General features: G+C 39.7%; 1 pseudogene; it reads left to right on the forward strand.

Moving 5' to 3' along the window:
* The first annotated feature begins 8,028 nt into the window (after positions 1-8,028).
* Positions 8,029-8,126, forward strand: LOC149751327 (small nucleolar RNA R71; annotated as a pseudogene).
* The last annotated feature ends 10,411 nt before the right edge of the window (positions 8,127-18,537 follow it).

Here is an 18,537-nt window from a genome sequence, read left to right on the forward strand (position 1 = left end):
TGCAGGAGAATCGCACAAGTAGTATAACTCGAAAGTCCGAGGTCGATTCCTCAGGAAACGATCTATAGATTATTAGCTTAATTTCAGATTAATTAATTCAATAAACTTGTGGATTAAGATGATGGTTTGCAAATAGAAAATAAATTAGTAAATAGAGAATCAAAATTTGGATAGATTAAGATGGAGTAGGGATCTGGAATCCCCCTTGATAATTTTGCATTCAAGAAATAAATTCTTCGGTTCTTGATTAAAGATGTAAAAGTAGAATAGATCAAAGCATGTGATATATTTTAAGGACATATGAACTCTATTTCTAAACATTCATCGTGCCTATTACATCAACGACAAATCAAATACTAAAGTGGTCCATATATCAATCAACATAAACCATTAAAGAACTATCTACAAAATAATTATGCAAGAATCCATAATATATTAGAAATATAAATCTATGAGAATAAAGGTTTAGAATTTACTTCAAAGAAAGCAATACATCAAAGGTTCCTCCATCACCCTTCACCTAAGGTATTCGCCGGCCATCAACATTAAAACTCTCCCCTGTTCCTCCTTTCTTTTTCTCTCTTTTTTTTTTTTACTCTTTTCTTTTTGGAAAACAAAACATGCTCTTTTTTCCTTTTCCTGTTTCTCTCCCCCTTTCTCCTCTTCGACCGAACTCCCTTGTCTTTGTGAAATCCCCCCCCCAGATCCTCCCCCTCCCAGCCGAGAGAGCCTCCTTCATATAGATCCATCTCACGTGGAGAGGAGGAGGCACGGACGGCTGGGATGCTGAGGCACACGGATGGATGAGGCGGAGACGAAAGTGGAACGCGATTGCTGGGAGGTAATCGCGGTCGGATGATGCGCTGGTGGGGAGGAAGATCCGGAAACATGTGAGAGCTGAAGATGAAGCTTGGAATGCTGGCGCTTGGGATTCGGATGGCTGAATCGAACGGGATGAATGGGGCTAGGTGGTAATCGCGGGCGGATCCGGCGCTGAGAACGGATGCTGGGAATTGGATGCGAGAATGGATCACGGAGGCTGATTCGAGGGAAAGAGGCAGACGCGGGTTGAGGCTTGTGAACGGATTGGAGGTGAAGCGGAATCGGTGGAGGAGCGCGATCTCTTTCGGACGGCCGCTGGGAAGATTCATGGGATGCTGGGAGATGATCACGGGCTAAAGCATGGGAGCGTTGATTGGGTTCTGAGGCTGAGAAGGAGGAGAACGCGGACGAGACGGATGCCGGAGGTGATCATGGATGCGGACGACGTGCGGATGCTGGGAATCCGAAAGATCACTAGGGATGAAGCTTGGACTCGTGGACGGTTTGGGACGCTTCACGATCGCGGGAGCTGAAGTTTGGGAGAGGCAGACGTGGATGAGATGAGTTGGACACAAACGTGATACTGGGAGGCGTGGATGGATCGTGATGACGGATCCGCTGCTGTGAGCCCACGGGCTTTTAGGCCTCTCGAATAATGAAACAAGGCCCTTGGCGAATCCATTATGCGGTGCCTCCGAATGACTGCCAAGTGTTGCTCGAGTGCAAGTGTAATTGATCAGATTAATTATGCTCCAACATGATCAGGTTCGGAATTATGCATCATCCAAATCTGTACCAAATTCGCATCTTAACTCTGATTTACGATCAACTGCATCCACCAAAAATATAATATTAATGTAGCACTTTTATTATTATTTGTTAGCAATAATACCAATTTAAGTGATGTGTAGATCGCACTTTTGTGCTCTCATCACACCCTCCAATTGGCTTATTGCTAGTCTCTAGCAATTAACTAGCAAATAATAAAATGAGAGCGCAAAAGGTGTGGTTTAACCTATGACCTTTTATTGAAGCTAAAGATACAAAACAAAGATACATGTCCACTTTCGTAGGAAATTACGATTGCACTTAGCACGTGCAATAAGCCATTAAACCCCTAGGTTACCCTAGTGGACGAGTGTTGTCTCATGAGGGTTTGCTGTAATGTTACCCACAAACATCATTCATAAAATGATATACAGTGAAATCTAAGTCAATACACATGTGATATATATTTTTCACAAGCTTGGCAACTATCAAAGCAAGGGGAATACTAAAGTGTAGTATGCATAAACAGAATGACTTTCTTAGAGCACTAATACCTCCACCACAACATGGTATCGTTTGAATTTTAAGTGTACTACTCAGGTTCGCAAGTGTTTACTACAGTTTATTAGAACCCGATCTATCAAATTTTCGGAATATCACATGTTGTCTACATTCGTCAAGAATGGTTCGTATGTAAAGAAAGAGCTATCAATCCCAACTAAACAACCTGGGTACACAGAGGTCCAATATAATGGAGTCAAACCAGCCATTATCACATGTCACTGGGTTCAGCCTGACCAACTCATTCTTGCTTATTTTTATTTCATCATCATTTTTTTTGTATATATGACGACTACAGTTGTCCAACCCCATTAGACTCTAGTAAGGTCCATGTAGCGAGCTTTCGGCCAATGACCCCCGATCCAGTTGGCTCAAGACATTAGGTGAAACATCCCTCGAACTTAATTACTCGAACCAGACTATGCCACGAGGTCAGACTTGTCATCATAAGTTTTTTTTTTTTAAATCTATAAGAATTTTGTAAGAAAAGAGAGGGCAGACTGAACCATATAGATATTTTTATTATATACGTGACTGCATCGTGACTGTAGGTCAACCAAGGTCGGATCGTAAGGTACTTAGGTGTTCTAACCATGGTATTCAACCTCTATCTTTATGTGAAAACCAAATCGTGAACCTTATAGTACAGACAAGGATACTCGTACTTCTTTTACAGATACGGCTTAATAAAAATGCATTGAACAAATGTGAACTCCTGAGGCCTTCCTATAATCATTAAGTACATGTGCGGGGATCTAATAATAGATCTTTGATCAGTCATAGTATGCATATGTTCGTTGCCTTAATAGTTGCACAAACTCAATATGAAAATACATGTGCATTTGTAATAAATCAAATGCAAAAACAAATTTTTTTTAATATTCTTTTTTTTAATATTTTCCTCCCCCCAACTTAAACATTGCATTGTCCTCAATGTAATAGATACAAGAAAACTATATATGAGAGACAGTAGAGAAAATAATATTGGAGAGAAGAGGAATACCTTGAGCTGCTGATATCTAGAAAATAAAACCTACAAAATAAGAAGAAAACTAGAAATAAAAGAAAAAAATAATTCTAGCTAATATCCACATACCTTTGCCTCCATGCTCAGTTATAAGAAGGCTCCTCCAAGAAACAGGAGTCCTCTTCATTTGCAAAATTCTCAAGAAAAGGTTTAAGTCTGTGTCCATTCACCTTAAATAACGTACCATTCTGTGGATTCTCAATCTCAACCGCCTCATGTGGAAATACAGTTTTTACAATGAAAGGACCTGTCCACATTGATCTTAACTTTTCAGGAAACAGATGTAAGCGAGAGTCATAACAAAGAACTTTTTGTGAAGGTTTAAAAGATTTTCTTAAAATTGATCTATCGTGCCTAATTTTCATTCGTTCTTTACAAAGTCTAGCATTGTCATAAGCATCTCTACGAATCTCATTAAGCTCGTTCAATTGCAATTTTCTAGCTAGACTGGCATTTTGTAAATCAAAATTCAATTTTCTAATTGCCCAATACGATTTATGTTCTATTTCTACAGGCAGATGACATGCTTTTCCGTAGACTAGCCGGTAGGGAGACATGCCAATAATGGTTTTGTATGCAGTACGATAGGCCCATAATGCATCTGATAGTTTCAAGGACCAATCTTTTCGTGATGGATTTACCATTTTTTCTAAAATACGCTTGATCTCTCTATTGGCTAATTCTACTTGGCCACTAGTTTGCGGGTGATATGGGGTAGCAACTCTGTGGGTGACACCATACTTTTTCAATAAGGTCTTGAAAGGCTTATTACAAAAGTGTTTTCCACCGTCACTAATCATAACCTTAGGCATCCCAAATCGTGAAAAAATATTTTTTTTTAAAAACTTCAGGACAGGTTTGTGATCATTGGTCCTACAAGCGACAGCTTCTACCCATTTGGACACATACTCGACACCGACTAAAATATACTCATATCCAAAAGACGGTGGGAATGGGCCCATAAAATCGATGCCCCAACAATCGAAAATTTCGATAATAGTAATGGGTTGAAGAGGCATCATTTGCCTACGAGTTAGACTTCCAATACGTTGACATGGATCACATGTCCTGCAGAACTTGTGGGCATCTTTGAACATAGTAGGCCAATAGAAACCACATTGCAAGACCTTTGCGGTGGTTTTCTTAGAAGCAAAGTGTCCACCACAAGCATCAGTGTGACAGAAAAAAAGTACGCTTTGTATATCATGATCCGGTATGCATCGTCTAAAAATTTAGTCGTTGCAATATTTAAATAAATAGGGTTCGTCATAGTAATAATTCCTCACTTCGCGCAAAAAAAATTTCTATCTGTCGACCCCCAATGCTCCGGAATCCGGTTCATGACAAGAAAGTTTACAATATCAGCATACCATGGCATAGTAGAAAGTGCAAACAACTGCTCTTCGGGAAATGAGTCCTTGATGGAAAACTGTGGTACCGAATCATTAAAAACTAATCGTGATAAATGGTCAGCAACCACATTTTCTACTCCCTTTTTATCTTTGATAGTGATGTCAAAATCTTGGAGTAGAAGTATCCATCATATTAAGCGTGGTTTGGCCTCTTTCTTATCCAACAAATATTTTAGTGCTGCATGGTCCGTGAAGATAACAATAGGAGCACCAAGGATATAAGAGCGACATTTATCTAAGGCAAATACTACCGCAAGCAATTCCTTCTCGGTGGTGGTGTAATTTATTTGAGCATCATTTAAGGTTTTGCTTGCATAGTAAATGACATATGGCTTATTATCCTTACGCTGCCCTAGGACAGCTCCTATCGCATAGTCACTAGCATCGCACATGATCTCAAAAGGTAATCACTAGCATAGACTTCAACTTTTCGAATGCCTTCTGACAGGTTTCAGTCCAATTGAACGGTGTATCAAGGGATAGGAGGTTACATAATGGTCGAGCTATGACACTAAAGTCCTTGATGAACCTCCTGTAAAATCCGGCGTGATCCAAAAATGATCTAACATCTCTAACCGTCTTGGATGTAGGTAGCTTAGCAATTAAATCGATCTTAGCTCTATCTACTTCCATGCCCTTCGATGAAACAATATGTCCTAGGACAATTCCCTTTGGCACCATGAAGTGGCATTTCTCCCAATTCAGTATCAAATTCTTCTCCATACATCGAGCTAAGACTGCTTGTAAATGTGAAAGGCAATTATCAAATGAGTCGCCAAAAATGGAGAAGTCGTCCATGAACACTTCTAAAAAGTTTTCGTTCATGTCTTCAAAAATGCTGAGCATGCATCTTTGGAATGTTGCAGGTGCATTACACAACCCAAATGGCATTCATCGAAAAGCAAATGTGCCAAAAGGACAAGTGAAGGTAGTCTTCTCTTGATCTTCTGGTGAAATTTCAATTTGATAATATCCCGAATAGCCATCGAGAAAACAATAGAAATCATGCCCTGCAACTCTCTCCAACACTTGATCTAGGAAGGGTAGAGAAAAGTGATCATTTCGTGTGACCAAATTCAGCTTTCGGTAGTCAACACACATGCGCCAACTCGTCGGGACACGAGTTGCAACTAGTTCACCTTGTTCATTTTCTACTACCGTTAAACCCGACTTCTTAGGAACGACTTGAGTAGGGCTTACCCACTTGCTGTTGGAAATTGGATAAATAATACCCACGTCAAGCAACTTGAGGACTTCTGCCTTAACTACATCTCTTATGTAGGATTTAACCTTCGTTGCATTTGCCTTGTGGTTTTGGCATTGTCCTCCAAATATATCCGGTGCGTACAGATTAAGGGGCTAATCCCCTTCAAGTCGGCAATAGACCACCCTAAGGCTCCTTTATGATTTTTTAGAACACCAACTAATTTTCTTTCTTGGGTATGATCAAGTCCAGACAAGATGATTACAGGAAAAGTGTCCTCGGGTCCAAGAAAGGCATACTTGAGTTCCTTCGGTAAAGGTTTTAACTCGAGCTTAGGCACTTGCTCATGGGATGGTACTATCTTTGCTTCTCGAGGTGGCAACTGTTCAAATTTTTCTACTTTTGGTCTCCACCCATTGATCATCATGGCATTCGAAAAATTCATACTAGGTTTGACCAACAAATCATCTTCATTGGTGCCATTAGAACACCAATCAATTAAACTATCGCCGGATGGATCGTTAAATGCTTCAGCTAACAAATATTTCTCCGCGATGGTTTCAACCCAATCAACCTCCTTATTCTCTTCGTGATCATTGGGTTGCTTGCAAACATTAAAAATGTTAAGTTCCAGGGTCATGTTACCAAAAGAAAGCTTCATGACGCCATTCCTACAATTAATCAATGCATTAGAAGTTGCAAGAAATGGACGTCCTAAAATGACCGAAATCTGAGACTCTGAGTTCGAAGCCGGATGTGTGTCCAATATGATAAAATCGACTGAAAAATAGAACTTGTCTACTTGGACCAATACATCCTCGATAATCTCCCTCAGAATTTTAACTGACCTGTCAGCTAATTGCAAAGTGACGGAGGTTGGCTTCAACTCACCTAGACCAAGTTGCTCATATACAGAATATGGCAACAAATTCACACTTGCCCCTAAATTTAACAATGCTCGCTCTATCCTAAAGTTGCCTATGATGCATGAGATGGTTGGGCAACCTGGATCCTTATATTTAGGGAGAATGTTGTGCTGCAAAATAGCACTCACATTTTCAGTTAAAAATGCCTTCTTCTTAACATTTAATCGGCGTTTGATAGTACACAAGTTCTTCAAAAATTTGGCATATGAGGGTACTTGTTTGATTGCATCAAGAAGAGGTATGTTGATCTTTACTTGCTTAAAAAGCTTAACAATTTCAGAATTAGGTTCGAGCTTTTGCAACGGCTTTAACCATTGTGGAAAAGGTGGGAAAAAAGGACATTCAACTTTCTCGGTAGAAGTTGGAACCTAAACTTCATCTTTGTCCCTTTCATCGACTTTGGGAGCATCAGAATTAGAAGCAACCCGCGGTCTCAATGGGACGGTCTGATCGATGACTTTCCCATTACGCAAAGTCATAATGCTCTTTGCATGTTCTGTATGCGAACTAGAAGGAGCCGTATTATTACTACCGTGTACTTATGGGTTAGGTTGGGGTTGAGCTGAAAGCTTACCCTTCTCTTGGGTACTTAGGACGGTAGTCAACATTGACAATTGGTTCCTTATATCTTCAAAATTTCGAGTATTTTGAGCATTGATATTAGCTTGACTTTGTAGAAAAGTTTGTATAGATTGCAAGGTATCCTCGATATTCGGCTTCTGAGAGGGTGGTGATGCGAAAGTAGGATGTGCAGGTGGAGGAGCTGAATGGTGTGACTGTTGAGGATGATCGTTTCTCCACCTAAAATTTGGATGATTCTTCCAACCAGGGTTATAGGTATTCGAGTATGGATCGTTATAAGGCTTTTGGTAGGAGTTCATAGCATTTGCTTGATCGTGCAAGACTTCTTTGAATGCCGGTATGGTGGGGCAATCTGTAGTAGTATGACCAGACATATCGCAGATACCACAACACTCATTTCTAAGCTCTATAGTTTTGACAGGCTCACCCTTTCGAAGCTCAATTTCTTCTACCTTCCTAGTGAGGGCTGCCATTTTAGCATGAAGATCATCCTCAGTTCTGAGGTTGTAAAGGCCTTCCTGTACAGAGCTAGTAGGCTTAGGTAAAGATTTATTGTTTCTATCCCCATTATTCCAAAGTTGGGCAGTCTCAGCAAGGAAATCCAAATACTCCCATGCCTCATCAGGTTGTTTTTCTAAAAATCTACCATTGCACATGGTCTCTACAAACTGTTTCAACTGTGGAGATAGACCTTCATAAAAGAACCTAATAGTTCTCCAAATTTCAAACCCATGATGAGGGCATGAGAGAATAAAGTCTTTAAATCTTTTCCAACATTCATAAAATGTTTCATTATCTTTTTGTTGGAAATTGCTAATATGTCTTTTCAAAAAGTTGATCCTTTGTGCGGGAAAGAACTTCTTCAAAAATTCTCTCTGCATATCTTGCCAAGTTCTTATTGATCTAGGTCGCAAGGAGTTTAGCCATGTTCTGGCCTTATCCTTTAGAGAGAAAGGGAATAATGTCAGCTTGAGGACATCCTCGGTGACGTTCGGCACTCTAAATGTAATGCTCAATTCTTCAAAATTCTTTAAATGAAGATACGGACTTTCGGACTCTAACCCGTGAAACTTGGGCAGCAATTGAATTACCCCTGGTTTGATGTCAAAATGTCCTACATTATCAGGAAAAATTATGCATGAAGGCTGACTAGTCCTAACCGGTTGTAGGTATTGTCTTAGGGTCATAACATGGGGTTCACGTTCTCGATCATGGTGGCTTCCCCCATCTTCATTTAAATCAGTCATCTCACAAGGTGTGAGATACTGCGAAGAAATTTCAGGGGTATGTCCTAAGGGATGATCTAAAGTTGTACGACTTAATCGACCGGTGTCGTCCCTATTCCACTTTAGCATATAAAATATTTCCCTCTCCTCTTTTTTTTAATATAAATACCATCTAAAGATATCTAAAAGGACACCCTAATATAGTAAAACAAAAATCTATTCACAATCAAGCATGCATCAAAACATTACATCTCAATTTCTAATGTTTTACTTAAATTTCTAGACAGCTCTTAACTGGTTTGAAGAGGACACCTAAGCCTCCAATCCGGTCTAGTAACCTAGTCAACCAGGTAAGCTCCCAGGTAAGTGGAGGGGTCACGATGTGTTTAGCAAGGGTCCCACTTAAAACCCACTTTTCTCGAACAGAGACTGTCTGCCTTAGAGGGACAAAGCTTGCCTAGACATCGACTGGGCCATAGAGCGAAATTGGTGCAACTTTCAGTGGTCTTCGTCCTATTGAGCTCGAATATCCTTAGGGGCCAACGTCTAGTTGATTTTAGTTAAGCTTAGAATATTTATGCACTGGAGTGATTTTTTGGGCTAAGGACGAGTGATGAAATCCCGACCTTATCTTTTTTAATGGGTTCAGCCTTTAAAGTATTTTATGTTGATGCCTTATACTATTGCCTTAATGGGTTCAGCCTTTTTTTTAATGTTTTATGACATGACATTAAGTTTCATTGAATAGTTGATCAAGCAAATTATTTATTTATTTTTTATTAGTTTAAATTTGAAATTTGAATTTTGAAATTTGAAATTTAAAATTTGAAATTTTTAGTTCTTCCCTCTCTTTTTTATTTTGAATGATCATCCTTGATCTTTTCTTAAAGTTTTTTTTTTAATTTTCAATTATCAACAAGGGTTAATAAGATATGATAACAATAAAATTCTGATTCTAAAAAAATTAAATGCAGAAAATTCAAAATAGAAAGCAGCAAGGTTTCGTATTAATCTAATGGTCTTAAAAGTCTCATAATGTCAATCAGGCCGTTCAGATTATTGAAAAATGTGTCTTGCACTAGCTGACCAAATTTGAGTCCAATCAGACGGCTAATTTCTATGATATCAGAGTTTGATGCAGACTATGCAGGGAATTAAAAATAGTCATAAAGATTTATTTTTTTTTTCAAAAGAAAAATACTAACTACTAAGGTAAAAATTAAATCTAAAATTATACTAATAACTCAGCCGTTCCCCGGCAACGGCACCAAAAATTTGGTGCTTTCGAAAAATTATTCTCCCAAGTGCAGGAGAATCGCACAAGTAGTATAACTCGGAAGTCCGAGGTCGATTCCTCAGGGAACGATCTATGGATTATTAGCTTAATTTCAGATTAATTAATTCAATAAACTTGTAGATTAAGATGATGGTTTGCAAATAGAAAATAAATCAGTAAATAGAGAATCAAAGTTTGGATAGATTAAGATGGAGTAGGGATCTGGAATCCCCCTTGATAATTTTGCATTCAAGAAATAAATTCTTCGGTTCTTGATTAAAGATGTAAAAGTAGAATAGATCAAAGCATGTGATATATTTTAAGGACATATGAACTCTATTTCTAAGCATTCATCGTGCCTATTACATCAACGACAAATCAAATACTAAAGCGGTCCATATGTCAATCGACATAAACCATTAAAGAACTATCTACAAAATAATTATGCAAGAATCCATAATATATTAGAAATATAAATCTATAAGAATAAAGGTTTAGAATTTACTTCAAAGAAAGCAATACATCAAAGGTTCCTCCATCACCCTTCACCTAAGGGATTAGCCGGCCATCAACATTAAAACTCTCCCCCGTTCCTCCTTTCTTTTTCTCTTTTTTTTTTACTCTTTTCTTTTTGGAAAACAGAACATGCTCTGTTTTCCCTTGCCTGTTTCTCTCCCCCTTTCTCCTCTTCGACCGAACTCCCTTGTCTTTGTGAAATCCCCCCCCCCCCCCGATCCTCCCCCTCCCAGCCGAGAGAGCCTCCTTCATATAGATCCATCTCACATGGAGAGGAGGAGGCACGGACGGCTGGGATGCTGAGGCACACGGATGGATGAGGCGGAGATGAAAGTGGAACGCGATTGCTGGGAGGTAATCGCGGTCGGATGATGCGTTGGTGGGGAGGAAGATCCGGAAGCGTGTGAGAGCTGAAGATGAAGCTTGGAATGCTGCGCTTGGGATTCGGATGACTGAATCGAACGGGATGAATGGGGCTGGGTGGTAATCGCGGGCGGATCCGGCGCTGAGAACGGACGCTGGGAATTGGATGTGAGAATGGATCACAGAGGCTGATTCGAGGGAAAGAGGCAGACGTGGGTTGAGGCTTGTGAACGGATTGGAGGTGAAGCGAAATCGGTGGAGGAGCGCGATCTCTTCCGGACGGCCGCTGGGAAGATTCACGAGATGCTGGGAGATGATCACGGGCTGAAGCATGGAAGCGTTGATCAGGTTGTGAGGTTGAGAAGGAGGAGAACGCGGATGAGACGGATGTCGGAGGTGATCGCGGATGCAGACGACGTGCGGATGCTGGGAATCCGGAAGATCGCTGGGGATGAAGCTTGGACTCGTGGACGGTTTGGGACGCTTCACGATCGCGGGAGCTGGAGTTTGGGAGAGGCAGACGTGGACGAGATGAGTTGGACACGAACGTGATGCTGGGAGGCGCGGATGGATCATGATGACGGATCCGCTGCTGTGAGCCCACGGGCTTTTGGGTCCTCTCGGATAATGAAACAAGGCCCTTGGCGAATCCATTATGCGGTGCCTCCGAATGACTGCCAAGTGTTGCTCGAGTGCAAGTGTAATTGATCAGATTAATTATGCTCCAGCATGATCAGGTTCGGGGTTATGCATCATCCAAATCTGTACCAAATTTGCATCTTAACTCTGATTTACGATCAACTGCATCCACCAAAAATATAATATTAATGTAGCACTTTTATTATTATTTGTTAGCAATAATACCAATTTAAGTGATGTGTAGATCGTACTTTTATGCTCTCATCACCTTTGCGAACGCATCGTGACCCCCCCACTTACCTGGGAGCTTACCTGGTCAACTCAGTTCATTAGACCAGATTGGAGGCTTAGGTGCCCTCTTCAAACCAGTTAGGAACTGTCTAGTGATTTTAGGGTAAACATAAGGAATTGATGTATTTTTCTTTTAATGCATGCCTGACCATACTTGACTGATTAGAAGAGTATTAGTGTATGCTAGGGTGTCGTTCCAGATCTTCTGCGTTAGTACCTTTTGATTCTGAAATAGAGCGTTCTATTAGGGCCCTTCGAGCTGAAATCCGCTCCTATAGAACCATAGGATCTACACCACCTGTCGAGATGGCTGAAGAACAATCCCAGCTGTTAAAGGAGTACTTCACTCCTTTCATTTACACCTCTCCATTTTGTATTCGACTACCTGATACCACTACTGCTGTACAGTTTGAGATTAAGTCTAGTGTCATCTAAATGCTTTCCTCTTTTTATGGACTTAACAATGAAGACCCATACAAACATTTAGATGAGTTCCTTGAGATCTGCACTACTGTCAAAATTCAGAACTTCACAGATGATGCTCTGAAACTTAGGCTATTTCCTTTTTCTCTTAAGGATAGAGCTAAGCAGTGGCTCCATTCATTAGAAGCCAATTCCATTCTTTTATGGGCTCAAATGCAACATGAATTTCTAAAAAAATATTTTCCATAGGAAGAACAAACCAATTTAGGCGTGCTATCACGAGCTTCTCCCAATCTGACGGGGAAGAATTTCATGAAACTTGGAAAAAATTTAGAGATTTGCTCCAAAAATGCCCGCATCATCAAATATCCAAATGGTAACTAGTGCAATGCTTTTATGATAGGTTGTCTGAACGAAATCGTCAAATGGTTGATACTTCTTGTGGGGGTACTTTCATGCTTAAAAGTGAACATGAGGCATGGCAATTGTTTGAAAACCTTAATGAAAATTCCCTCCACCATGCCTCCTCCGCTCGTCAAGCACCCCCGAGTTCTCAAAGAAAAGGAACCATATATGAAGTTAGCCAGTCCATAGGTCTATCTGACAAAGTAGATGCACTATCCCGCAAGTTGGACCAGCTAATATTTAGAGAACAGCTTCCAAACTTTTCCAAGCACAAGTTTGTGCTCTCTGCTCTAGCCCGTCTCACCCTATTTTTGAGTGCCCTTTGGCAGCTCAATTCCCCGAATTTGTGCAAGAACAAGTAAATGCTGCCCAAACGCAATCCCGACCCGATAATGATCCATATTCTACCACTTACAATCCGGGATGGCGCAACCATCCGAATTTCTCTTGGAAGCAGCAGACTCCCAATACTTTCCAACCTTATTCCTAAAACTTTCAACCATTCCAGAATGTTTATCCAAATCGTCCTCCTACTCACTATTCACAATTGCAATATGTCCCTCCTCCAGCACCCCAAAGAGATATGGTTTTTGAGCAAAAAGTTTCGACTGCCCTTCAAGGACTCGAAGTTAATGCACAATTGTTGCACTCCCATACCCAGTCTGTGGAGTGATTGGTTATACCCCTATTTGATTTTGATGAGCTCAAAGCATTTGAGTATATTTCATGTTGTACTAATGAATTCAATCTAGTGTTTCAGGCAAATATATGTGAATTTATCTTTAAGAGCATCGAGCTTTTGTTCAAGATTATTTGGCTAAGTGTTGAACACAATTAAGCCAAAATCTGAAGCTCGAGTCGACTTCGGAAGCTTGCGAGTCGACTCCAAGTGTTTCAGAGGTTCTGGCACAAGCTCGAGTCGACTCCGGTACACTACGAGTCGACTCCGACTGAGAACAGACAGAAGGACAGAAAGATGAATTTCAGACCCTGTCACCGAGTCGACTCCGACGATTTCGAGTCGACTCCGATGCTTGCCGAGTCGACTTCCGACAGTTTCGAGTCGACTCCAAAGGGTAACAGACAGAAAGACAGAACGATGGTTTTTTTTGGACCCTATTATCAAGTCGACTTCAGAAGGTTACGAGTCGACTCCGAAGTTTGGCGAGTCGACTCCTAAACATGCAAGAGTCGACTCTCAGAGGAAAGCAGACTGAAAGACATAAAACCAAACAAAGTGACTCTGTGAACGAGTCGACTCCGAGAATACGAGAGTCGACCCCAACAAAGTCCGAGTCGACTCCAAAGCAGTTCAACTCGAAAGATAGAGGATCAGTTTTCGGACTCTGAGAGCCGAGTCGACTCCAAGATAATCCGAGTCGACTCCAAGGCAGTTCAACTCCAAAAACAGAGGATCAGTTTTCGGGCTCTGAGAGCCGAGTCGACTCCAAGATGATCCGAGTCGACTCGAGAAAGAAATGCAGAAATATAGATCTCTGGAACCCTGAGAACGAGCCGTCTCCAAAAGTGCCGAGTCATCTCCAGATATTGGCGAGTCGACTCTAGGTTTGGCCAAGTCGACTCCAGAACGGGACATCACTTTAATTCAAATCCTGTACAGTGGGCGAGTCGTCTCCAGTAAAGCAAGAGTCGACTCCAGCAACAGCCGAGTCGACTCCAGATCGAGCGAGTCGACTCCGACCCCAACGGATACATTGTCAGGATGTGCAGACTGTGCAGAACGGCCATAAATCAGTGTTTAACGGCTATTTCTCTAGTGGGACTGTTTAAATAGCCTGATTGAACAGTAGTAGACACCAAGAGAGTTACTCCATTTGTGCGTTAAGTGTTTTCCATCTACCAAGAGTCTATTGAGAGAAAAGACAAGCAAAAGAAGGAAGAAACACATTCAATACATTCCTAGAAGTCTTCCCTTCGCATTCAAGGCTCTTCCTTTGACATCAGATCTTCAGTGCACTCAAAGAGGAGACTCAGAGTTCGAGAAGCTCATTCTTCCTCTTCCAAAATCTGTTTGAGGGCTTCTAACTCTACTCTATTCATATTGGTTAATATTTGCTTATTAAGAAGCTTTCCTTGTAACTTTTTCCAAACTATTTTCTTACTTGATTCAATCAGGGGATTGAATCAAGGGTTGTAAGGTTTGTTGGTTAGCCAAGGTTAAAACCAATGGTGTAAGGGTTCGATTGTGATCCCGGAAAAACAATCGGGTGGTTCTAGTCGGTGAGCCTGTGAAAACCGACCGAGTTCGTTGTAATCTCGCGAAAACAATAAGTTGGGTTGTGAACTTGTAAAACAACCGGCTGTAATCCAAGGGATTATAGTGAACTCCCAAGTGAAGCTTGGGGAGTGGACGTAGGAGCAAGGGTTAGCTCCGAACCACTATAAAATGGTTTGTGTTTGTACTGGCTGCTGTCCTCTCTCTCTCTCTCTTCACTCACTTCATCTAGTAACTTAACTAATTTGCTTGCAATAGATTTAGTTAATTACTAATCATAATTTTTAATTGGTCGAGATTTAATCCAAACCCAATTCACCCCCCCTCTTGGGTTGTCTTCTTGGGCAACAAGTGGTATCAGAGCCGGAGCTCTTATATTAAAAGAGTAAAAGATCAAAATGACAACCCCTTTTGAATCTTCTCTTAGTGAGGAGCAATCCACCAATAGGCCTCCATTCTTCAATGGAGCTAACTACACATGTTGGAAGGCTAGAATGAGGATATTTATCCAAGCCCAAGACTATGATGTTTGGAGTATCATAGTTAATGGACCATATATTCCTTCTATCTGTATAGATAACATTTCTATACCCAAGCTTGAAAAAGATTGGGATGATAGTGATAGAAAGAAGGCACAACTAAATGCCAAAGCAATGAATGTGCTATTTTGTGCCTTAGACCCTAATGAATTCAATAGAATCTCTACTTGCAATTCTGCAAAAGAGATATGGGATAGACTTGAAGTGACCCACGAGGGCACGAATCAAGTCAAGGAATCCAAAATAAACATGCTAGTTCATAAGTATGAACTATTCAAAATGGAATCTAATGAAACTATCACTTGCATGTTTACTAGATTTACTGATATTGTCAATGGCCTAAAAAGCCTTGGCAAAAGTTATACTAACAGTGACCTTGTCAGGAAAGTTCTTCGATCTTTACCAAGGTCATGGGAAGCCAAGGTAACGGCGATCCAAGAAGCCAAAGACTTGAACAAGCTGGCACTCGAAGAGCTCCTTGGATCTTTGATGACACATGAGCTCACAATGAAACAACACAGTGAAGAAGAGTCCTCCCACAAGAAAAAGGTAATTGCCCTTAAGTCTACTTCTTCTAACAAGAATCCCTCTTGCAGTAGCAGCAGTGAAGAAGAAGACAATGAGAGAGATGAAGATGAGGCACTTCTTGTACGAAAGTTTAGAAGATTCATCAACCGAAAGAAGTCCTTTCATCAGAAGAGGAGTTCCTCAAGTTTCTACAACAAGGATAAAGGTAAGAAAAGGAAAAGTGAGGAAATCGGTTGCTATGAATGCAAGAAGCCGGAATATTTCAGAATCGACTGTCCTTTGCTGAAGAAGGGCAGCACATACAAGAAGAAGAAAGCTCTTGTCTCCACCTTGACAAACTCCGATCAATCTTCATCATCATAGGATGAGGAACAAGAGGAAAAAGCAAATTTTTGCTTCATGGCAAATGATAATGAGGTAATATCTGAAACACATTTAGATTTTACCTTTGATGAATTGTATGATGCCTTTAATGAACTAATGGATGAATATAAGACAATAAACCTTAAAAATAAAGAATTAAAACTAACTAATCTATCTCACACTCATAAGTACGATAAATTAATTAAGGACAAGGATTCTATCATCAAAGAAAACTTAGAGCTTAAAACAAGCAACCAAATGCTAACTCAAAAAACTAATACCTTAAATAAAGATAACGAAAGACTAACTATGGAAGTTTCAGAACTTAAAAACAGTAACCGAACTCTAAAAGATAACTGTACAAAAGATCTAAATTTACTAAAAATAGAAAAACTAAACTTAACAAAAGAACTTGAAAAGTATAAACCTATAGTTGAGAAGTTTACCTTTAGTTCTGAAAAACTAGACATGATACTTAATAGTCAAAGAGCTATATTTAGTAAAGCCAGCTTAGGGTATAAGCCTAACAACAAACAAAAATTTCTTAAAAACTTCTTTGTAAAAGCCGAAGAAAGTAAAACCAGAAATGCAACTTGTTTTCATTGTGGTAAAGCAGGACATATAGCCAATGTGTGTAACCACAAAAGCCCTGAAATTAAAAGAAAGATTAAAAAGATTTGGGTTCCAAAAGGAACCAACATTACTAACCTTGAAGGATCCAAGAAAACTTGGGTACCTAAAATTATATGATTTTCTTGTGTAGGAGTGTCTTGTAGCCAAGGTCGACAAAAACTGTTGGTACTTGGATAATGGCTGCTCAAGACACATGATAGGTGACAAGAAGCAATTCTTCACCCTAGAGCCTAAAAAGAGAGGTGCTGTGACTTTTGGAGATAATAACCAAGGTCACATCGTTGGTATAGGTAAAGTACAAATCACCTCTTCAACCTTCGTTGATAATGTACGATGTGTAGATGGTCTTAAGCATAACTTACTTAGCGTTAGTCAATTATGTGATAGAGGTTTTGATGTTTTGTTTAAGCCATCTTTATGCATCATAACCAACTCAATTGACAATGGCTTAGTATTTAAAGAAATTAGACGTGGTAACGTCTATGTAGTAGATCTTGAAGATCTTGCTAAAAATAGTCCTTGCTTAGTAGCTAATGATACTAAGGTTAGTGATGCAAGTTGGTTATTGCACCATAAATTAGGTCATGCAAGTATGGATACAATATCTAAATTAGTTAAAAGAGATTCCGTGATTAGTTTGCCAAAGCTAAAATTTGAAAAAAATAAAATTTGTGAAGCATGTCAATATAGCAAACAATCTAGAAGTTTCTTTAAATTCATAAATTGTGTCTCTACTGCAAGACCCCTTGAACTACTTCACATGGATCTTTTTGGACCAACTAGAACCATAAGCCTTGGTGGAAACAAGTATGGTCTTGTCATTGTAGATGATTTTTCTAGATACACATGGGTCATATTTTTAGCTCATAAAGATGAAGCACTTTTTATATTTAAGAAATTTCATAAGGAAGTAACCAACTCAAGAAATACTTCGGTTATAGCTATTAGGAGTGATCATGGAACATAATTTGAAAATCATCTATTTGATGAATTCTGTAGTAAAAAGGGGATAACTTATAATTTCTCTGCACCTAGGACACCACAACAAAATGGAGTTGTGGAAAGAAAGAATAGAACCCTAGAGAAAATGGCTAGAACCATGTTGTGTGAAAGTAACCTCCCTAAGTATTTTTGGGGAGAAGCCATTAACACATCATGTCATATATTAAATAGAGTTTTATTGAGACCAATTATAAAGAAAACATCTTATGAACTCTGGAGAGATAGAAAGCCCAAAGTAAACTATTTTCATGTTTTTGGGTGTAGGTGTTTCATTCATAATAATGGTAAAGATAACTTAGGCAAATTTGATTCCAAATCTGATGAAGGTATCTTTTTGGGATATTCTACATCAAGTAAAGCTTATAGAGTCTTCAACAAAAGAACCCTTGTTATTGAAGAGTCTATACATGTTGTTTTTGATGATACTAATGATGTCTCTTCTAGCAAGAGAGTAGCTTTTGATGATGATGCAGGGATACTTGAGGAAAAGATGAATGACATGACATTACAAGAAAATGAACCGAAACATATTGGAGATACATCAACAAACCAAGAGGCAAATGTTGATCATGAGCTTACTAAGGCTTGGAGGTATGCTCATGGTCACCCTAAAGAATTAATCTTAGATGATCCATCTCAACCTGTTAGAACTAGAGCCTCTCTTAGAAACTTAAATAATCATCTTGCATTTGTTTCACATTTAGAACCTAAAAATATAGAAAAAGCTGAGAGTGATGTAAATTGGATAAATGCTATGCAAGAGAAACTTAACCAATTTACAAGAAATAAAGTATG

Source organism: Phoenix dactylifera, chromosome 14, assembly GCF_051530095.1.
Source record: "Phoenix dactylifera cultivar Ajwa chromosome 14, Ajwa_hap1_PhDact_Kaust_v1.1, whole genome shotgun sequence".
NCBI lineage: Eukaryota > Viridiplantae > Streptophyta > Magnoliopsida > Arecales > Arecaceae > Phoenix > Phoenix dactylifera.